Source organism: Eptatretus burgeri, chromosome 11 (assembly GCF_056783735.1).
Source record: "Eptatretus burgeri isolate ZD-2024b chromosome 11, Ebu_testis_v1, whole genome shotgun sequence".
NCBI classification, from domain to species: Eukaryota; Metazoa; Chordata; class Myxini; order Myxiniformes; family Myxinidae; genus Eptatretus; species Eptatretus burgeri.
Window position 1 is genome coordinate 76,686,534 of NC_140971.1, and position 18,452 is coordinate 76,704,985.

At 42.4% G+C, this 18,452-nt stretch overlaps 1 long non-coding RNA gene across 3 annotated transcripts in view; it reads left to right on the forward strand.

Annotated features, from left to right (window-relative positions):
- Positions 1-18,452, forward strand: part of LOC147017420 (uncharacterized) — a 119,333-nt gene that overhangs the window by 20,043 nt on the left and 80,838 nt on the right. For all 3 annotated transcript variants that reach the window (XR_015049492.1, XR_015049494.1, XR_015049491.1), the window contains exon 3: positions 14,250-14,310. This is a non-coding gene — a long non-coding RNA (uncharacterized LOC147017420). The remainder of the gene's footprint in view (positions 1-14,249; positions 14,311-18,452) is intronic.

Here is an 18,452-nt window from a genome sequence, read left to right on the forward strand (position 1 = left end):
AATGAGAAAGGGCTAAACTAATATACAGCACGATATCTCAACAAGTTGTGGACGGATTCGAACGAAACTTGGTGGATCGGTTGGGTACGTGACAAGGACGAAGTGATTTCATTTTGGTGAAGATCCGAATCCGGATCCAGATTCACGAATTATTTAATTTTAAAGCAATTCTTCACCATTGAAACATGGGGCTAAAAACGATATATAGCATGATATTTCAAAAATGTATTGGGCCAGATATGTTCTCGTGGATCAGGCATTACAGGGCAGAGGTATGCACTCGACCGAGTGCCCTTCTAGTTTTATTCTGAAATAATCATAATCACTACATTTTAACACTGGTGGAGACCAATTAACTTGGTGTGTGATTTTTAAGGTGAATGGTTACACCTGACCTAATTTACAATTGCTCTTAAAAGGGGGATGGACACTTATCCAATCAAGATATTCTAGTTTTGTGTTTTTAATTAATTTTCTAAAATTTGTGGAATTTTGTTTTTCACTTGGAAGTTGTGGGTTCCCGCCCTACGGGCGATCTTGTTCCAAGCATTAAAATCTTGGTATTTGCTTTGTGGTTATGGTGTCTGGCTTGGGACCTTAGGGTCCTGAGTTTGAGTCCTGTAAGTTGCTGAATTAACACCAGCTGGGGTTGACTCAGCCTATCATCCTTCCGACGTCGGCGAAATGAGTACCAGTGTGTAACGGTTGTATCGGTGCTGTTCCATGCACGTGCACAACTGCAATGTGATAATCTTCATCCTGATAAAGCAGCACTTATATGGAAGGAAGGAAGGAATGAACACATTCTTTTAACACATACCTTTATTTCGGCAGGGTATAGGCAACTGACAGCTCTGTGTAGGCAAACAAGCTCAAATGAGCTAAGATCCTTATCCTCTAATGATGACGTCATTGTGAGGTATCAGGTTTGCGATAAATTATCTGTGCTAATGCCCAGCTTGATTCCCACAAACAAAATACAAACAGCTTGCCTAGTTTCGGAGATAATGGTATAGGCGATTTCTATTAGCGGCGATATTATGACGTCAACTTTTTTTTCTATGAAGAATTTCCAAAATCGGAGATGGTTACTGGCTGCGCGTGGGCTTTCTGCATATACATGGCAAGTTTCACGAAGATCCGATTAAAACTCTGGGTTGTGAAACAAAAAATGTCAAAAAATACGAATGACGGCATAAAAATTTATATGACGTCATAGTGATTTATCATATGTGCAGTAATTCATCTCTGCTAATGCCCTGTTCGATTCCCGCAAACTGAATTCAAAAAGCTTGCCGAGTTTCGGAGATAATTTTATAGGCGATTTCCATTAGTGGAGATATTTTGACGTCATAACTTTTTTTTCTAGGAGGAATTTTCAAAATCGGAGATGGTTACTGTCTGCGCAGGGTATTTCTACATATATATGCCAAGTTTCAGGAAGTTTCGATGAAAACTGTAGGCTGTGAAACAAAAAAAGTCCACAAGAAGAAGATTAATAACAACAACGTGAGTGAAACTTAGAGATCCTCCACGAGGATCTAAAAAAAACCCCTGGGCTATGAGCATGAAGCAAAAACATTCCTACTGCTTAGAATTCAAAACGCCTCACTGCACTGTAAATCGTGAAGACGTGTGATACCTTCCCCCACCTGGAGGCGGCGCTACACGATACACATTTCCATGGAGAATTTGTGTCGCCCTGCCACTACACCCCCCACTCCTCCCAGACCACCAGCAAATATAAAAACACCCCTACACATCAATTGGGGTCATGCTGATCCTATGTAGCAAGTGTGGATGTAATCAGCCCAGAGCTATATTTGGAGTAGTGTGACAAACAAACACAAACACTACTCCGTGAATTATAGTGAGGATACCAAAAACCCGGTTACAGGTTATAAGATTTCAAAAATACTGAAATGCACTAGTCTATAATTTTACCCATCAAGTTCATGCAGTCGGAGCATTCTCGAATATGCAGTAACATAGTAAATATTTACCTGTGGAGTAATAATCAATTAAATTGAGCGAGGTCAGTAAGCACAGGGACCCATCAGATCAGGATAAGCAAGTTTAAATGACATGCAAGTTGTGTGCGATCTGAGACGTCCAGTGCCATTGACTCCCTGCACCGACTTGGTGATCGAACTAGAAAGTGCAAGCTTGATGAATGTATAGTTAAGAGATTTCAAGGATACATTTTGTACATCACATTTCTTCCACAATATAATATTATAACGTGAGATTAACCCCATCCCCCTCTGCAAAGGAAAAGGTGGGTTAACTAACCTTTCAAATATTCACTTCACATTGCACATCCTACTGTATTAAATAATTATTATAGTGTGTGTGTGTGTGTGTGTGTGTGTGTGTGTGTGTGTGTGTGTGTGTGTGTGTGTGTGTGTGTGTGTGTGTGTGTTTGTGTCTACATCTGAAAATATGGGAAAAAGACAGGGTCAGCCCGAACTCCACCAGATTTTGCATACCTGTTGGTAGCACCCAGGTTATTAAAAATTAAAATCCTTCCCTGCTTGCAAGGTGGGTTGGGGGAGGTGACTTGCCAATGCTCCCGAAGGGAGCAGGTGTTTCTAGTCCACTCAAATACAGAAGTTATTAACCCACAATTTCTGATTATATTTTGAATGTCCCTTGTGAGGTAAGTTCCTTAAGGGCACTTCATAGGGTGTCGGGATTAAACAAGTTACTGAGCATGTAATTTGAGCAAAACAATGTCCAACCACAAGGGAAGTTGTGCATACCGATGAAAATCGCTTCGTGTAAGGTTTTCAGGTATCATCGCACTACATTATCGACATTGCTTCTTTGAAATGCTTTTCTGAAGTATTAACACTATCAGAGGTTAAAGTGATGTTGAGTTAACATGGAAAGGAAGAAGAAAAAGGAAAACCATTTGGGCTGTTCACCAACTCAAGCTGGTTTGCTATTTTAGCGAAGCTTTCTACACGTTCAGAGTCTTGTTCGTTATGAAAACACTCGAGAATGGAAGATAGGTCCTTATAAAAACTTATGACTCAATCTTAGTAGAGATTTTAAGATACTGTACCATGTTTGTATTATATGAATGAGGTGGCCATTATGTTTCCAGGCCATCCCTACATGGAGAGTACATGTGACTGCATTCCATGACAGAGCTAACCCCAAGCAGAAAATTTGTCCAGCTACTGGCACTTGGTGGCCTCATCTTTTTGAAAGATACTGTGGGGCCTTTCAACGTCCACAACCTTAAATGTAGATGGGACAGCAGGTTTAACCTCCCTAAACTCATCCACTACCTAAAAAAGCACCATACTTGCAGATGCAGCAAAACCCGTTGTTGCGAATGTTCGGTCCATAGCCATCAGCAATCTCACCACGAGTACGTCACTCATTGACGAGCATGCTACCAACTGAGATATTTAGAGTATGCCACAAACATTATCAATTTATAACGCTGTTAATGTTGAACATTATTGAGTGCAACTTTCAGCCTGAGCTTGATCATGATCATGATCTGATGTGTATATATATATATATATATATATATATATATATATATATATATATATATATATATATATATATATATATATATATATATATATATATATATATATATATATATATATATATATATATATATATATATATATATATATATATATATATATATATATATATATATATATATATATATATATATATATATATATATATATATATATATATAGGACATCTCAGGGCATTTTCCACTTGGGTTTTATCGCCCCGACTGGCCCCGGGGTAACTGTGTTTACATTATTTCACCCATACTACAGCTGGCTTTGAAAAGCATTACCTTTCAAATGGGGTCTAGCCATTGCAAACCAGCCTCAAGTCAATGTGATGTTGGACCTCGACCATGTACGAGGCAGAGCGGTCCATGTTGGATTGTATTGCCCGCTTTTGGCGGATGAAGACCAGGGTATCTTTTGCCCCTGTTTATGTGCATTGTATAAGGAAGGAGAAAAAAACCCGCGATGAGACTGCAAAAAGAATGGAATTTTCTGCATTTTTGTTGACCCGGCTTCTTGCAGAGCGCGCAAGAGAATTTGTTTGACGTGGGAGGCGAAACGTTGCGTGTTTGCAGCTTGCAGAGCTGGATAACAAAAGGATAACAGGCGAAGGGTTCAAGCGATGTTCCCCCATTTCTGGCTTTTAGTTAAACTATTTTTTCGATTTCCAAATAAACGAAATTCCCTCCCAACAGCCTTACTGTGTTGGCTGCAACTTATTAGTTTGGATTTATTTATTTATTTATTTATTTTGCTCTGCTTTTATCGTTCAAATTTTGCATGTGCTATTTCCATGTAGCTTCATTTTGAACCATCTGGGAAATGTAGAACTTTGCATTTGAAGGAGCAAACCCTTTTGCAAAGAGGCACGACGACCTGAAAATAACAAACGAGCAAATGTTTCAGTTTGAGGTTTGAAAACGCGAGTCCGTGCGGTTCATGGCGAAACTTTAGGCCTATGAAGGAAGGTGACGGAAAATGACAGTGTAATCCCCGAGGAAAGCTTTTTCTGTGGTCGAAACTTCAGGCTAGGCCATCTCGTTTTATTTTTCCATTTGTTCCCGCCATGTGGCAATGAAAGGCCTCTTGTGGGCCCCGGGTAAATTTAACCATTGAGTTGAGCGCCTGGATTAGAAACACGTAGACGAGGCCTACACTTTGAGCAACCACCATACATTGTTGACCGAAAGAGGTGGCCTTTCAAAGGAGAACGCTATACACCCTATAAGAACACATGGTTCCAAAAACACGGTGTCACAAATTCTTTGACCGGGAACTGTTTATGAGCCATTTTACAGCTGTATGCCCTCTGCATAAAAATCACACACATGTTTTACGGCGGGGGATAGAGAAGGCTCAGTTGTCCATATGAAATAGTTTGAGCCGGTGTCTGGGAGGGAGTGTAACGTTAAATTTTGGAGGATGTACTGATGCGGTAGGGCCTGTAGAGTGACCGAAAATCTCTCCCTCCAGGAGATGCACAGGTTATGCCAACAGGCCTAGGAGCTTTCCTGCCGTTTCTGACAAGGTCCTCATCCATGCGCCAGTGACCCGGTGAACCCGTCTCGGTGTGGATTTGAATGGCTGGCCGTTTATCAGGCTAATTGCCTGTGCACTCGGCCCAGCTTGCACCCCAGACCTCAGGTCCAGTTGATCGGCACAGTGACGCCAGGGTTAAGCCAGCAAATGGCTGAAACCTCTCCCCACACCTCTGTCTGACTTACCAATTGCACCAAGTTGGGTTCCTGCAGAATGTCCTTCAACACGTTTTGACAATTTGAATTTTCTACCTTTCTTTTATCTTGTTTTTCCTACTCTGTCTTTGTCACTGCTATTCCATACTTTCGCACATCTTTCTACGACACCCCACAAAGTTTCCGTATCATAATTGCCATCCTCATCGGTTATTATGATTTGCAGATTGGAATTATGACATCCCTTGGTGTCATTGGGAGCCCTTCCTTGCATTATGTTATAGCTCAACATTATATTATGGATTAAAATGTTTGAAGATGAATGAAACAGAATTGATTTCATGGCAGTAAATTCTCTATCGAAATATCATTCTAAAAAAAGTACATGTTTTATCATAATATAACAGGCACAACCTGAGTGGTGCCATAATTTTCGATAAGGAGATGAACGAGGATGTATTTTAACTTCAAAATGTGTGAGATTTTCATAATATTATATATAATACAAATGTCTTTAACCATGTTTAACGTTCTACCGTGAAGGTTTACTATTTACGACTATATTTATTTTCATGAGCTGTCATCAGATCCACAAAGGCCAGTATGTATGATTGTATGTATATATGCATGAATGTATGTATGTATGTATGTGTATTGTCGTGTCAGACAGCTTCTGTTAACACGAACCGACTGTACTGATGGGTACAAGACCCCTCACCAAGGACTGAAACAGTGATTAAATTTTACTGTATTCACTTAATACTGAGATTCCCCACTGATCACTCAAACAAAGCCGAACCGGGCGTCACAACGCATGGGAGGCAAAAGGCAGGAAAACGGCTCTTATAGTTAAAATGGGGGTATATTAAAATAAATTTGGGGAAAAGGCTACACAAGACACTGTCAACAAAACAGATGAACCAAGCAGTCAACTGACACAAGTAGGAATGAGTAACATCTATCCATTGGGACCATACTCTCTACAGAGAATTGGTGCTGCGACAGCAGTCTCCTGGGGCTATTGAGCACAATCCTGAATAGGTCACCATTCTGACAGAGGATACTCAAATGGTTCAATCATCCCAGCAAGCTGGAACTCATTTTGCCAACCTCATAAAGATAACAGGCTGACTCAATCCCACATGGTATTAATTCAATGGTCGAGCAGGATTGGAACTCAGGACCACAGGATCCCAACCCCACCACCCTCACCATTATTCCAACAACAGGCATACGAATAGGAATGAGAGGGCACACAAACTTATGTACAAGGAGAGAACTAACCCACTATGGCACCAAATTTAAATACCAGGACTTGCACATCAATGGAGAACGAGCGAGAGCTTGAGCAAGGCTCTAGCTTGTTTTGGGTCCGTTATTGCTTATGCAAGCTGGTGTTGCACAGGGCTGGTATGGCACATGGTTGGTGCAGCACAGGGCTGGTGAGGGACAGGGCTGTTGAGGGACAGGGCTGGTGATGGACAGGGCTCGTCAGGCACAGGGCTGGCGCACTGGCAAAGAGGAGAGGTATGACTATGAACAGAGGCATACTGCCTCTTGGAAGGTTTGGCTCCAACTCCAACTGCTTCGCGCAATGGGGCTACTGCCTCATAAACTTTGGGACCCCGTGCAGCGAGGCTACCACCCTCGACAACTTTGGGACTGCACTCATACATGGCGAGTCCCTCTTATTGTCCACCCACACACCTTCATTGAGGCCACTCTGTCCTGTGGGGCAGGCCCTTGTAAAAGGATTTCTCCCTCAGGCAGGGCTCGACAGCCAACCTCACCACATGGCCTGTGGTGCACTGGCCAAACAGTCCGTAATGTTGCCCCTTGGAAGGCGTATAACACTTTCCAGTGTGCCTTTGATGCTTGTGCCCAAGTCCTCACCCGGTCTCGCCCGAAAACAGTTTTCACACAACAAACTTACTCTATACTGTCTTAAAGTTAACACTCATTGCCTCCTCAGTGCATGTTCTACAATATGACTTACTACTATGCAAAATTACCAGGTAAAAGTACATACATTATTCTACTGTGCAAAATTTGGGTTATTTTCACTTTTGAGGTGCTATTTCCCATGAAACATTCGTGGGAAGTTAGAATTGTGCAATATGGGTAGATAATAATTCAAATTTCTGTGAAAGTTAATTTAATATCACAGTTACCTTTTTGGATTGAAGAGATGCTTGTTCATACACCAAAGACCTGGAGAATGTTATGACACACAATGTTTGCATCTGACTGTTAAATAATGGGGGAGGGGCAAGACTGTCTGGGGTCATATCTCATCCCAGCTATTTGTGTCGGAAAACAATGGTGGGCAAGGCAAGGTGGGCTGAGCACGGTCTTTGAAAAATCATGTTTAATCGTAAGGGGATTAATTTTACAAGAAGATAATGATCCAAAACACACTTCCAGTATAGTGAAACAGTATTTGGAGAACAAGGTTTCAGCTGGTGTGCTCCAAGTATTAGAATGGTCACCCCAGAGTCCGGGCATGGGTCCCATCGAGGCCATATAACATTACCTGGAAACAGAGAAGAACAAGAGGAACCCAAACTAACCCTACAAAATGGGAGAATGTACTACAGGATATCCGTCGGCACGCGATTATGACAGTTATCACTGACAATCCCACTATTAATTTGCAATTGGTCATTGGCATTGACATCAACACAAATATTTATTCTGGACCCGAGGCATCAAAAAGCTACATATATCGAACAAACTTTCAAAGGAAACACCTCACCACTATTAGAGCATTTTAATTGCATCAGATGTGGCAATAAATGCGAATTGGTGCTCCCAGCTTGTCGGCTCAGTGACAGAAGATGGCAATTGCAATTTTGCCTCCTCAATCCATACCCCGTTTAGAATCCCATGTAGGTATGGTCAACTTGCTAGTTTGATGAATTGACCTTAAAGTATTAATATTATTGAAATAACCTAAAGTCCGTCTCCTCCATAACTCCAAAACCATGAAACCTAGTGCCCCAAACTTTGCATGCACACTAAGGGAACTCCATGGTGTTGCAAGAATGAAAATTGGGTGTTTGGGTTCATTAAAACACCCCTTTTGAAGATAATTAACGGCCTTATTTACTTATATCCTTCATCAGGCGCATCCTTGGGCACCTCACTGGCGCCTTATGGCACATCCCTTACCTCACTCTCCCTTGCTGGGGTCTTAATTTTCCATTTTGCTCGGCCTGCTCAACAATGCCTTGACTTGAAACAGGCCGCAACGGTTTATGTACACCATAAGAGAGCCATTTGTCTTTGTATGTGTATGTCACCATTTTTCTCAGAGATGGCTGAACAGATCTTCATCAAACTTGCAGAGGTTCGTCAGTGAGTGCCAGGAAGTGTTTTAGAAAAAAAAGGAAAATTTTGAAAGAAAAAGTTTGATTTCATTTTTAATCACTGTATAATGCCGAAGCCTTTTTGATTAATAACAGTTATATTCAAGTACACATGCATCTATCTATAATTCCAGCAGTGTGTGTGTGTGTGTGTGTGTGTGTGTGTGTCTGTGTGTCTGTGACCGCTGTTTCTCGACAACCACGGGTCCGATCTAATTGAAACTAGCTAGCTATATTGTTGGGGACCTGAGAATGTGCCTTTTCAAGGTTTGATATTAATCGGACAAGTGTTTCCCAAGTTATGGTCATTTATTTACCAAACCAATGGCAGGACACAGTGCTGCGGCCATTTATTTACCAAACCAATGATGAGACACGTTGCTGCAGAGGCGTGGCTGCGGAGGCCGGTGCGCGGCCGGCTGATGATGACGTCACGGGCCGTGCCGGTTATGATGGGGAAAGGCGCCTTAGTTACCGTTGCGTAGGAGTGGCAATGGTCAATGGCAGCGAATGTCATCGCAAGCAAAGACAGGGAGGTAAATTTGATTTTAATTTGGATTTTAATTAACTCTGTGTGTGTAAGTATCACAGCAGTTGTTACTTCAATACAAGCGATAATTCATGGAATGCATGTGAACATTCTGTACGGGCACGCACCACTTCCGGATAGTGATGACTTAATGTATTCTAATAATTTCTCGATTTCTTATGCGCATTTATAGATAAACACAATGTCCCAATCCAGTCGTCATTTACGAGAGCGAAGGAAAGGACTGTGTTGTTTGAAAGCTTGTTTTTTTTTGGTTTGCACGTACAGCCACGCATGTACGAGCACGCACGTACGGCCACGCAAGAGCGAAGGAATGGCCTGTGCGGTTATTTCTGGCTCGCGGATTGAACGTTTTTTTTTTGTTTGTTTTTTTTTTTGCACGTACAGCCACGCACGTATGGGCACGTACTAGTCTATCTATAATTCCAGCAGTGTGTGTGTGTGTGTGTGTGTGTGTGTGTGTGTGTGTGTGTGTGTGTGTGTGTGTGTGTGTGTGTGTGTGTGTGTGTGTGTGTGTGTGTGTGTGTGTGTGTGTGTGTGTGTGTGTGTGACCGCTGTTTCTCGACAACCACTGGTCCGATCTAATTGAAACTTGCCAGGTATATTGCTGGGGACTTGACTATGTGCCTTTTCAAGGTTTGATATTAATCGGACAAGTGCTTCCCAAGTTATGGCCATTTATTTCCCAACCAATGACAGGACACGTTGCTGCGTAGGCGTGGCCGATGCGCCATTTAGTTACCAATCACAGGACACGTTGATTCGTACGCGTGGCCGTTGGGGAAGAGATCCTCAGCCACATTCCCCATTACGGGTTACAACGTACGGACTTCCGGATAGTGATGACACTGTATTCTAATAATTTCTCGATTTCTTATGCGCATTTATAGATAAACACAATGCCCTAATCCAGTCGTCATTTACGAGAGCGAAGGAACGGCCTGTGTGTTTGTTTGAAAGTTTTTTGTTTTTTTTTGGTTTGCACGTACGCCCACGCACGTACGGCCACGCGAGAGCGAAGGAACGGCCTGTGTGGTTGTTGTTTCTGGCACGGTTTGAAAGTTTTTTTTTTGTTTTTTTTTTTGCACGTACAGCCACGCACGTACGGCCACGTAAGAGTATAAATAAATACAAAATATTTACCAGACATTTAAATACAAATAAACCTCTTCCGGAAGCGGTCAAAGTTGGTGATGTATCTTCTTTTTCTAAGAAATAAGTTTCGGGTACGCTGAACATTACCTCGACGTGTTTCGACTTATGAGTAACTTACAAGTAACGTGTGTCGACGTGTGTCAACGATCGCATAACGTGCCTACAACTTATGGCCAGCATATGCGGAACGTGCAAGTCATACGCTGGCATACGTCTAAAAATTTTGAGCATGCTTAAAATTTGTGGACGTGCTCGGCGTACTACAACGTATGCCAGCGTGCTTCAGCGTGCTCTTAACGTATACAAAACTTACCCATAACTTATTCGACGTGTGCCAGCGTATTCAGCAAATTTTTCATACGTCGGCATACGCTGGCTAAAACGTCAAGGTGTGACAGGGCCTTGATACTTCGATGTCTGGTGCGGTTATGATTTGAATCGTTGAGCGGAAGCCTTTTAATAGGCTACGCCACGTGATCGTCGGCGATACGCTGCCGCGCGCTATGCATATGTTAGACTATCGTTGGGCATAGGTTGTGAACGCCGACAACACGCTAAGCATTCGTTGGTATAAGTTATCTGTATGTTATCGAAACGTTCTGTGTACGTTACTAATACGTTATGTATATGTCCAACTCGTTATGAATACGCCAAAAACTGAAAAAACATCAATAGTTCAGCGTACGCCAGCGTTTTACATACATTTTGATACGATGCCATAGGCTGGCTAAAACGTCAAGGTGTGACAGCGGCTTCAGGTAGGTTACAGTACATTTCTCTATGTGCGAAGTTGATTTTACAATCTTTTGGTTTCGAGTTTCATGGTCACTTGACAGTTGCAATTCCACGGGGTTTCCGCAAATCTCATGGACTTGTGAGTTGGACATGTGACCGTGCTGGGACATTTTAAAATCTCTCTCGAGAGCCTAAGCCTTTGTAGCTATGTGAAAGGTAATATTAAATGATCCTCGACCCCATTCCCTAGTGGGTGTAGGAAAGTGTTTCAGGGCCCCACAAAAAATATATTGGGCAACACCAGGTACCACCAAAGTTGTTTTTTTCTTTATCGTTAGCTTTCCTCACTCGTATTGTCAAATGCCTGATTATCATGCCTATGAATCGCTGGATACATTGCAATGCTTATAAACGCCCAGATATGCCAGCGTTCGTGGCTTTATTTCATTTCCGCACATGCCATAACCTTGAGAATCTCTTAAACTAAGCCGAATTACAAAATTTGAACTTAGCAGCACTTCCGACTGCTAAAAAAGTGTTCATTTGTTCAATTCGGACATATTTGACATTTCGGCGTCTCCGGTTTAACATGATGGATCGGTGATTGCTTATCGCTTGCCAAACCAGCCGTTCCTTAAGGCCCGGTCACACCTTGACGTTTTAGCCAACGTATGCCGATTTTTGAATTTTTTTTCTAAAACGCTGGCACACGTTGAATATGAATACGTTATGGGTAAGTTTTGATAACATTGAGAGCACGCTGAAAAACACTGCCATACGTCATTGTATGCTGGCTTTAAACGTTGTACTTTTTGGTTGTCCTCAAATTTTTTCATGCTTGAAATTTCACGACGTATGCCGGCGTATGACTCACACTTTCCGCTACGCTGGCCACAAGTTGTATGCACGGTCTGCGATTGTTGACAGACGTCAACACATGCTACTTGTAAGTTAAATATAAGTTGAGACACGCCGAGGTAATGTTTAGCGTACCCGAAACTTATTTCTAACCTATGATTAACGTGTTGTTGGCACGTTACGCGATCGTTGCCACACATCGACAGACGTTACTTTTAAGTTACTCATAGGCTGAAAGACGTCGGTATAATGGATCGTCCTTGCGTCAGCGTCCACGGCCAAGGCCAGGACACTTATTTGCAACATTCTTCAAACTTTTCTTCGGCATGACGAGGATGTTCACACTTCGATGTCTAGCTTGGCTATGATTCCAATTGTCCATCGGCAGCGTCTATTTAAAATAGTCGAGTTTGAGCGTTTTAACACGTTCAGAAGAAACGCTTCAAATTTCAAAACCCCATCGTCAAAAAACAAAGGCGAGTGACAGCAATTTAAATCGTTCATTGTAAACAATGAAAATAGCTGAGTGGTACCGTTTAAAAGTCGTTGAGTGTAAAAAAAATCCAATTGTTGAGCGCAAGCGTCTACTTTCAATAGTGGGGTTTGAGCGATTTAGCACGTTCAATAGAAACGATTAAAATTTCCGAGCGCCAGCGTCAAAAAACAAAGGCGAGTGACAGCAATTTAAATCGTTCATTGTAAACAATGAAAATAGCTGAGTGATACCGTTTAAAAGTCGTTGAGTGTAAAAAAAAAAATCCAATTGTTGAGCGCAAGCGTCTACTTTCAATAGTGGAGATGCAGCCATTTAAATCGTTGAGTGGCAGCCGATGAATTGCAAACCCCACGTCACCGGCAAAGATAAACTGCCGCACGATATGGATAAGTTAGGCTATCGTTGGGCATAGTTTGTGAATGCCGGCTTCACGATAATTATTCATTGGTATATCGTATCTATAAGTAATCAAAGCGCTCTATGCACATTATTAGTTCATTGTGCATTTGTCCAACCCATTATGAATAGACCTAAATCGTAAAAACAAGCTATAGCTCATTGTTGAAAAAGCCCCATAAAAAATTAGCTGCGAAGAACTTCGAACAATGGTGAAAAGATGTCTCCTACCCGTGGACACGCGGACGCAAGGACGATCCATCATAACCCACACCCTCCCCCTCACACTCACCTACTACTGCCAACATGAACAAACTACTACTGATACTGATACTGATACTGATACTGTTACTGCTGACATGGACATCGACTCAAAAAGGACTCGAAAACACTGTTGGGTTCCCCTTTTATGAGCAGCATTTTTATATACCAATTCCCAAAACCGCTGGGAACACGTCTTTATATGGCAGTTGTAAGCTAGAAACACGTTCATTTATTTTTTTTGTCGACCGGAAGACGTCATTGGAATACGTCTACATACGTCGATGTGTGTTGGGACTACGTAAAGAATTGGTTCAAAGCACGTCAAATATAAGTTAGAAATAAGTTTCGCGTAAAAAAGACATTACCGCGACGTGTTTCGACTTAAGAGTAGCTTATAAGTAGCCTTTGTGGACGTGTGTAAGCCTCCGCATATCGTGTGTACAACTTATCCCCATCGCATGCGGAACGTGTGTCATACGCCGAGTACGTCCAAAAATTTTGAACATGTTTAAAATTTCTTGACGTACTCTACTTACTATGACGTATGATAGCGTACTTTAGCGTTGTACTCACGTATACCAAACTTACTCATACCGTATTTGACGTGCCCCAACGTTTTAGACACATTTTTCTTAGGTCGGCATACGCTGGCAAGATCGCCAAGGTGTGACCGCGATGTTGACACTTCCATTTCTACGGCAGTTATGATTCGAATCGTTGTGCGTCAGCCTTTTAATAGGCTACGTCACGACATCGTCGGCGATGCGTGCAACGCGCTATGCCTAAGTTAGACTATCGTTGGGCATCGGTTGTGTAGGCGGACAACAGGTTCAGCATTCGTTGGTATAAGTTATCTATAACACAACGAAACGTTCTGTGTCCGTTACCAATGCGTTATACATAAGACCAAGTCGCTATGAATACGTCCGAATCTTTAAAAAAAAAACATCAAAAGTTCAACGTAAGCCAGCGTTTTACATACATTTTAATACGTTGCCATCGCTGGCTAAAACGTCAAGGTGTGACCGGGCCTTTTTCAACCATTTTGTTGAAGTGCTTCTTTGAGTGCTTTATCCACTTGGTGAGCTCTCTCCAACCTGCTTGGTTGGTTGTTTCAGTGAAAGTACCCGAGCTTTCAATCTAACACGTCGATTGGTCCTATGTTTCTGCCTTTGTTAGATCCCGCAGTGCCATGTGGTGGGTGCCTCGGGAGGTGTTATATCTGCTGAAAACGTGCCAGGTACCACGAGGTCACAACTCTTCAACTGTCTCTCCTCTTTCTGGGCTATCTCTAATTTTACTCGTGTGTCTGTGGGTAATGCTGCCTGTCATGTATAACGTAAGTAGAGACTGCCTAAATTTATCAGGGTGAATCTGCACTGTGTCTTCTTTTGTGAATATTGCATTTCTTTTGTCACACTCACCAATTCCTTGCTTTCCTCTGTAGTCCAGGAGCCCAGATGGTTTATTCAAGTGAAAAGCGCCGGAACGTTTGACCTCATGGGCTGATGGGGTCATCCACCGACATCACAAAAATGCATTGCTGCCGGGTCTGACCCAAGGCTTCCCCCTAAAATCACTCAATTAGTGACGCCATTACCGCAAAACATAATTTCCTCAATATCTTGCAAACTATGCATGATAATATCATGAATAAGGTGTCCATACATATGTTTTCATGGTCAATCATTACCCTGATGCTATGCATATTGCTAGAAAATTTATAGTTTACCACGTAAATGTATGGTTCATCCACCAAATTAGCGAGGCCATTACCGAAACCTCACTATATGAAAAACTGTGCGTGATAATATCACAAATAAGGTGTCTATACCGATATTTTTATGGTCAATCATTACCCTGACACCTGTGTTATTACTGGGAAATGTGTAGTTTACCATGTAAATGTGTAGCCCACCCGCTCATTAAGTGACGCCATTACCGAACAACGATATATGGAAAACTTGCAAATGTGCAGTTCACATGATTAACTTGATGTCCTCTTGGCATTACAAGTCTTCTCTATCACTTTCGTCACTTTCATCACTGTCCTCACTCCAAGGATTATCTGACTCTTCGTAATCTACTGAATTATCTTCAACGCCATCCCCATCATCCTCATGTGGGCCTGTGACGGACTCTGGAACTGAACTTCCTAGATACCAGTCTGGTTCAAAGCAGTTTTGAGACAACTTCCATCCATAGTCTGTCGGACTCACCCCACCAGTTGGATCTGTCTGATCAGCTTTCTTTCAGATTCTTGCCACATAGTGCGCCCTTTTCATATGATTACCAAGTGTATTGGCACACGGGGAAGAGAGGCACAGTTTATCATCTTTATTCTGGCAAGGGGCTCCTTTTTGTCACCACCACCCATTCGCATGAACGCCTTGTATCTGACTTCATTAATGTCAGAGGTTTTGAAGCCATACAGCACGCAGACAAAGGATGCAACAGCTTGGACGTCTACCTCCTCAGCTGTTAGAGATCGCAATGCCATCACATGAGCTGCATCTGACTCCATCCGCTGGAAGGGCTTCACTTTGCCCTTTCTGTAGAAACACGATGTGAAATCACAACCAGTCAAGGCATGAAGACGGATTAGTGCTTCAGTGATACCAGTCTGTTTCTTCTCAAGAATGTCAGCTTGTTTAGTAACATCAATGTACCTTCAGTGGTTGCCAGATCCATAGTCCATGATGATGTTGATCCCTTCCGACCTTCCAGAAAGTCCAAGCAGAATGATGAAGACGTCCGTATCAGTGGACCTTACTAGAATGTTACCAGTGGAAATGTTTGTGTGAAAGGCAATGAGTGTGTCAGCTTCTTCATGTCGACATTGGAGGTGATTCGGTTCCTCTATTTGCATTATTGATTCGGTTTCTATATTATTATTATTGCTATTATTATTTCTATTATTATTATCATTATTATTATTATTATTACCTGTTCCCAATCCATCGCGCAGATGGAGACCAGCAGGAGTTTCCTGTTCCAAGTCAGAGCAGGTGTAGGCCATTTCAGTCTCGAGCCACTTCACTTCATCGTAGCTGATACAATGACCACAACGGTTCAGGGTGGTCAACACTGTTTTCGATCCTGTCAGTGTTCCCAACCTGAGCCCAAGGGCTTGATGCTTCCAAGGCCTAACTCTTCCTCTGGTACAGTTGAACACAGCATCCGATGCACCAGCTAATGCTTTTCTCTCGATCACATCCCTATTGGAGTTATTTACACCAATTTCTCATTGCAACCCACCGATGAGAGTACGGAAGAACAGGAGAGTCAGATCAGGGATACTTTGGGAATTTTCCTTCAGGGTGTGAACTGAAGTGGGTGATGGGGTCTTTGATTGGGGGGTTGCAAGAATTTCTGTCCGCAATGCCATGGCAGCACACCTGATTTCTTCAATCTTTTCATTGGAATCAATCAGCATAGCAAATGCCTCAGCAGACGTCAGTGATGAGTAGAATACAAGGTTTCCAGATTTGTTTGCTCGTTTGTCAACAAGGATTTCCAGGAATCGTTCCTTTATCTTCGATATCAGACTTTGTGTAATGTACCTATCAATATCATCCTGTGTTCCTCCAAGAGCAAGAAACTCTTCTTTGTACAAATTGAAAATTACTGACGCCAACATGGGAGTTTTGTTTTTGATGACTTCATTTTCGAGGAACATCGACAAGTTTTTGAAGGCTTCAACGTGCATCTTCCGATTCGACGTTTGCTCTTCATCCGTCACATCGTCTTACATAGTCACGATGACAAGTGTTATGGTATTTGGCTTCCTTTGCAATAAGATCTTCCTCTAGTCCAATGTTCCTAGTATCACACTTTTTCTTAGCCACAAGAAGGATTGCCTTGCTCCCGTCTGTAGTCAAACATTGGCTGAGGGGTTCATTTTTCTGCAACTTCCTCTTCCTCTTCTGTCCACAAAAAAGACATTCCTGTCCAATGACGCCTCTTGTGCTGGTAGAAGGATGATCGGAACTTGAACGAGTGGTCTTCTGAGGTGGTTCAGATGGTTCTGTGCTTGGAGGTGCTCCTCTCTTAACAGCACAGAATCGACTGAGGCAAACTGAGTGGTAATATTTGCCTTCTGGGCCCTTAGCTGTTCTGATCTCTTCCGAGGTGTTCGAAAACTTGTCACTTTGAATTGCCTTTCGCCGTCTAGCAGCATTTTTGGCTGTTTCCCAGTTGCTGGAATTGAAACACTTCAGGGCACGTTTCTTTTCTCCTCTTTCTTTGCAACTTATACAAGCGGGGGTGTCATTTGCCACATTGTAACATAATACAGAGATGGTACGACTCCATAGGCAACTTTCAGGGTGAACTCAACATTTTAAAGCACTAGAGTTGGCATTGTAATATTTCACCATAAAAACCTGGGTATAGACACCTTATTTGTGATATTATCATGCAGTGTTTTTCAGATATTAATGAAAATGGGGTTTTCCGCAATGGCGTTGCCAACTGAGTGGGTGAACTAAACATTTACACGGTAAACTATACATTTTCTAGCAATAATGCGGGTGTCAGTGTCATAATTGACCATGAAAACATAGGTATAGACACCTTATTCGTGATATTATCATGCATATTTTTCCAGATATTGAGCAAAATAGGTTTATTGGTCATGGCGGCACTAATTGAGTGATTTCGGGAGGAAAGCCACGGGTCAGACCCGGCCGCAATGCATTTTTGTGATGTCGGTGGATGACCCCATCAGCCCATGAGGTCAAACGTTCTGGCGCTTTTCACTTGAATAAACCTTCTGGGCTCCTGGACTACTGCTGTACATCTGTGAATAAACCCATTACTGTGCCACATAATTTTCCTGACTTTGTTAAAATTAATTTATTTTGTGATTGATGTACCCAGCTCGTTTTTGTCTTTTCCTCCATTGGTCCAGCATGGTCCACACGTTAGCCTAGCCGGGAAGTTATACCCCCAAAATCTGCTTATTAGCCGGTGCGTGCTGAGCTCCGCTCAACTGCATTAGCCGGTGCGTGCTGAGCTCCGCTCAGCTGCATCTGATACAGTAAATAACGCAAGTACGCATCGAGGGCACGTTTCCCCGATAAGGCGACCACATGTTCTCAGTTAAATAGTCATCAGACGGAGGCCACTGGGTCACGTGGTCAAATTGTTGGCATTTGCGGTCAATTAGTGACCCAATAAGACACAAACTTATTCAGATGCGATGACCGCATGATTCCTGGTGAGTCCAGGGAAAAACCAGGGTTATTTCCTCCCTCATAGTACTCCCGTGACACCGGCACTGGGGTGACACCACAACCATATCCCCATTTTTCCACTGAAACAATGTGTGACATTCGCAGCTTCGCCATTCGCTGATTCGCCATTCGTGGCATTTTTCAT